The sequence below is a fragment of the Cyanistes caeruleus genome, chromosome 1, assembly GCF_971803275.1.
Source record: "Cyanistes caeruleus chromosome 1, bCyaCae1.hap1.1, whole genome shotgun sequence".
Lineage (NCBI taxonomy): Eukaryota > Metazoa > Chordata > Aves > Passeriformes > Paridae > Cyanistes > Cyanistes caeruleus.
Window position 1 is genome coordinate 53,790,098 of NC_141701.1, and position 6,000 is coordinate 53,796,097.

Consider the following 6,000-nt stretch of genomic DNA (forward strand, 5'->3'; position numbering starts at 1 on the left):
GCTCAGTCTACTTTATATCTTTATATTGGAAAGATAAAGAAAGAAAAACTGTATCCAAATTTTAAGCAGATTATACATTTCTTCAGATCTTTGAAATTCAGATAGAGTTTTCTAATTCACATTAATTGCATCGATTAAAACACTTAGAAGGATAACAAATCATTAGCTACATGTACCAGACTACTCAAAACATTTCTAAGTAATGTAGATCAGCATGTCTTTAGTCATAATGTCGAGAAAAATACCAAAGCTGATGTACTGAAAACAATTCATACAAAAAATTCTTGCATAATAAATCACATCTAGTCTACAATAAAATCATTAACCACTGTTCTGTTCCTCTGCTCTGAAGTGTAAATCACCAGTAATGTTGACTTATTTTAAGTCAGTTTGCATATAAAGTGAAAAAAAGATTTAGTGAAAGTCTAATGAGAATGAAAATGAACTCCTATATCATTACTCATTTGATAAAATGTGTATATGTTGCAAGACTACATAAAAAAATCCCCAAGAAGATAGATCTATCTCAGAATGACTTCTTATGATCTGCTTCTTATTTTATGTACATACTAAAATATAAGCTTTGCAAAACTCCTTGTGTTAAGATACCATTGAAAGTGTAATTTCTTTAGTAAAATCAAACATAGCTTTCATTTAGCCTGACAATGTTGGCTCAGGCATATGGAATATTAGTTTCAGTAAGAATGCATTGGTTTCACTGTAAAATAAGGTTTCTTTGGTATCAGCCCTGAAGAAATGTATTGGTTTCAGCTAAAATATATTGCAATGCTTTCACTAAAACATACAGACATTATAAAACTGTATATTGGTTTCAGTAAAAAATGTATTCCTTCCAATGGATTCATGAGGCTTTCAGCAAGAATGTATTGATTTCATTAAAATGTGCAGCTTGAGATAAACAAAAATTCAGTTAAAATGCATTGGTTTCTGTTAAACCTCATTGACTGAAGTGAAGAACGTTCTACACTGGTTTTGGGCAGCCTTAGGGTTTTTTAAACAGTCAGTGGAGAAATACATATAAATAATTATAAAGGTAATTGTAAACAAACTCTATTCTGTAACATCTAAAGATGTAGACATGCTAAATAAATTAGATTTTTATATTTCCATCCCATTTGCATCTGCTGCTCAGCACAGGCATGAATATTGATTCAGAAAAAGCATGATATCCTTAATTCTGATGAATAGTTTTTTAATCAGGTGTGGGTGTGGGCTGTAAGATTTTTTTAACCTGTTTAGTGCTAATTTGTTTTTCTGTGACCAGTTTGTGAGCAGTTTGCTTTAAATCAAATTTGACATTTTCCTGCTTTATTGACAACAGATTCTTTTTGCTTTTTCAGCAATGCCAGGCATTCAATGACAAAGACATTTATAAATATCTTGAAGCTCTTCTATTACCAGTCAACTAAATTAGGGACAATATATTTGGTTGCTATGAAACTTTCTTTTTCTTTTTCCTGAGAAAGTTTTTATTTTTCAATATTTTTAAATAACTTTCCATTTTACTTTTATACACAAATGGTGCCATTGGCTTAGAGGAACATGCATGAATCTGAATGAACTGAACAATCCTTGCTACATGGAGTTCATTGCTGTCCAACTTTGGAGAATTATGCTTTCCCTGCACTGATGGAGAATTCCCATGCAAAATGTATTTAAGTACACTTGAAGTGTATGTAGCATGAATAAAGTTTCAACTACTTAAATTTACTTCTGTAATTAAACCGTAGCAAGTAGGAATGATCATATTGGACTGAGTAACTAGTCTACCTTGCTTCAGTCGCATGTCCTACAGTTCCAAACATGAAAAATGCCTGGACACTGCTAGAAGAAGCTCCAATAAATCATACATAACAGATTTCCTACAGATTCCCTGAGAGGATGACCATGTTTTGGTTTTTTATTTTTTTTTTTCCAATTTGTAATGGCTTTTTGGTGTATTTTCCTTGTAACTGTACAACTGCTGCAAGCTACATTCACAGGACCCACAGCAATCAGTTCTGCAGCTGATCTCCCTCCACACAAAAAAGTTTCTTCTTGGATGTGTTTGGATGTGCAGCTTGTTGCTTTCACTTTTTCCTTGAATCATAGAATGTTTTGTGTTAGAAGGAACCCTGAAGATCATCTAGTTCAATCCCTCTGCCATGGGTGGACAGGGACACCCTCCACTAGTTATGTCCTGATCTGGAAAACATAATGAATTATATTTTTTTCCTTGCAACTCACAGTTTTGCAGATTCCTGCCACATATAGTTTCAGCTGTCCTTTCTCTAATAAGAAACTTAATTTATTAAGCCACTCCTTGTATGGAAGTTGTTTCATAGTTCTGGTTTTATTTGCTGCCCTGCTTTTAGTTCATTCTGCTAGATCTTTATTTTTATTTTTTTTTTGGTGAGGACAAGAACTGCACATTGCACTCAGAAAGCTTTGGTACCATAGGTTTGTCTAGTATCGTAACAAACTGTCTTTCATATATTTCTTTTGTAAACCCTGTCTTATGCCTCATGAAATGGGGCAACATACCTCTCAGTTTTCCCAATGTGTTTTATTTTCAAATGCTTTCTCTCACACTGTTTCATAATACTGTAATACCATGGTAAACATTTAGATTTTAGATATCTCTTTACATCTCTCTTGGAAGATGTAGAAAAACAAGATATCAAGCTGTGGTAGAAGAGTTAAGATTGCCTATCTGAAAGGTGATAGTTCTTGTTCTGTTTGAATCTGCAGCAGCAAGAGGATGGACCTGATTTTTTCACAAATCAGTGCAGTTTTTCAGCACTTTTATGAGTTGCTCTGATGTCAAGGGTCAGCAACTCTCTCTGTAACAAAGAGGGGTTTTGCCAAACTTCTGCAAAGAATGAGTCAATTGTTGCTCCTCTTAATTCCCAGGACCTTGGCTTGGTACAAAGCTTTGGAAGCTTTGTACCTGTGAGAGGTAACCTGTGAGAGAGAAGAACTGCACAGTTAGATGATGCCAGAAGACATTTCCCATGTATTGAATTAAATAGGATCCATGAAGAAAAACTGAATTGACTCAATATGAACATTGTTATTAGCAGAGCAAAAGCAGAACCTGGAAAGAGCAATGCTGAAGGGTGCAATTTCAAGCTCAGTTTCTGATGTCACTGGAGATGCTGCTTGCTGTGTCATCAGCTATGCAGGGACCATGGCAATGGTGAGCCATTCACATTGCAAGTTTCACAGCAGCTTAACCGCTGTCAGTGTTGACCTGCACAAATCTGTGCTCCAGTCCTGAATATGTATTGCTATGATATATTTATTATATTTAATAATATACTGTTTATATCTAGTCTCTTTAGTAATCTAAAATCTCATGTTTGAGCATCAGGCATTTTGGCTTAATGCCAAGACATTTATCTCTTTTTGTTTAAGAAATTCAAAGCTTTCACAAGAACCTGGAGTTTTTCCCAGTTGATAATGACACTGCAGAGCTGTACAGACTGGTCAGCTGAGCTGGAATCAAAAGGCTAAGGTACAGAAATACAACCAAGATATTTTCCCCATAGAGAATATTCCCATAGAAGCTACTTTTGCTAGATTCCCAAATCTTTCTTAAAGTAATAGCCAGTCCACCCTGCTGATTAATCCAGAATGAAAATTTCCTAGGCCATTGGATTCATTGAATCTCTGACTTCATTTCTGATAATATTGCAGGTAACAGCTTTCAAGTATACTTCTACTGTGAATGAGAATACACTTAGATCAGAACTTTGCTATTTTACTAAGAACTTTGCCTCTGATTGTTTCTATTTTTCTGATGCAAACTTATTAGCAACTGCAGAACATGTCCTCTCAAATTGCTGGAAGCAGTGGCTTAGAGAATAAGTTCAGATAAAGCAAGTTGTAATCAAATTAACTTTTGCTTTGAGACCCTGTTTGTATGTTGTTTACTTAGAAGGTTCATGGCTTCTTGGAAAGTTATAACTGTGGTAGGATCTGATGAATGTACAACATTGAAAAAGGGTTTGGAAATATAAAATACAATTTAACAACCAAAGTGATGTATCTTCCAAATTATTTTATGAAAATCCTTCAGCAAGTAGACATAGTTTCTGGAAGAACAGGAACTACTCAATTTATCAAGTTCATGCAAACACACAATTGTTTTTAAACACAAACTACTTTGACAGTTTTTAATTAGGTGTGCAGTCTCCTAGAAGGGAAAAAAACCCAGATTCAAACAGCTGGACATCTCAGTAGGATGTAGGGTTTTTAAACCAGGACATACAAATATACTCAAATCAGGGGAAAAATATTATTTTTTCCACAGCTCATTCTGGAAAATACACTTAATGAATCAGAGTTCATCTTGTAAAATTGTATGCACTGTGACACGAAGACAATTGCATTGTGTCATTCAAATCACAGCTATCAATAGAGAGACCATGAAGACAAATTTCTCTTTTACCAGTAATGCAAGGCCATAAAGAGGAGCGTCTTTCTGTGCTGTGGTCCAGGACCAGCCACATCAACCACTGAAGAAGAAGGTTTCCTCTTCCCATAATATCTTGGCCATGGGTCAGCTGTACAACACATTTGCCTCAGTCTTGCTCCCCCTTCTTGTGAGACTTTGGTGTGACTGTGGCTGTGTGTACAGACACTGCAGCAGAAAATTATGGAACAAGACTGGTGATTGCTAATTCTTGTTAACGTAAAATAAGAGCACACAGATGTAAAAAAACTTTATTAATAATTGTTAAAATATTCCCTAGAGAGGAAACTTGTCTGTGAGAATCCCCACAGCATAGAATTAGAAAACAGATTGAAACTTCACAGGCACATTAGGCATCTTTCACCTCAAAGGAAACACGAAGTCCAGTTGCTGGGGACCAGGAAAAAGATTAAGCAAGAGCCACATTGTGCAACACAGTCAGTGATGTGTGGGGAAAATGACTTTGAGCCAGAAGAGGTTTTCATTTTAATGGCAGATACTGAGATAAAAAAATTATGATAGAAAATAGAATAATGATATTATTGATAATAATTGTAATTATAGTGATAATGATAATCATGGTTAGAAGCCCTTAAAATTAAAACCAAACTGCCTTCTGTTAAGTGCAGAGCTGCAGTGAAGAGAGCTTTTATTTCCTCATGCAATGACTACAGATTCTTTCTATTTGCTGTAAAGTACTCTACTTATATTTCTCCCTGGCTCCATTTAAACTCTTCCCTGTCTGGAGCCTTTGGACAGGTTTTATCTGAAGAAATAAAACAGTATAACCTTTTTCCTGCTGAGGAGATTCCTATACTGCAGTGACATCATTAACCATAAAGCACTCTTACACATTTCACACCTGGATGTCTTAAATAGAGGATGAATTAAATCATGTTTCCAAATCAATTTCTCCTGATATTTACATTTCACTGCTGCAGTAACAGGAAGACTGAATCCATTTAAAGTCTCTCTTATCCACTGACTGAATGACATATATTTGCCTTAGAAAAAAATAGTCTGGATTACTGCACTTCTTAAAAGAGCTCTCCCACAAGCCCCTAGACGGTGTTTCAAACTCTAGAAATTCATCTGACAGAACAATTACTTGGATTAACTGTGGTCTCTGTAGTATTCAGGTGAAAAGGGCATAAGCAGGCCAATACCTCATAGTATTGTAAAGAAAAGCTTCATTTTTTTCTCCCCCACTGAAAAAGATGTACTATTTTATATTTAAAACTTTATTGGAGTTTCTCATGAAATAGTAAATCGTATTATATATGGTATTTTTTCACTCAAAACACTACAGACACTCTCATATAAAGAGCAGCACGTTTTAGCAAAGTTTCTTCTCTCAGTATCCTCCTGAATAAAATGTCCATCCTGCAACTTGACATGTGCACAATGTGGTGGTGGCTCAATTCTCAGAGAGTTGTAGTCCCTGAGTTAACACCTGACTGGTGTTCAGTCACTCGTGCTGCTCACTCACCAGGGATCAGTTTGAGAGCTGGTTCTCTTCAATG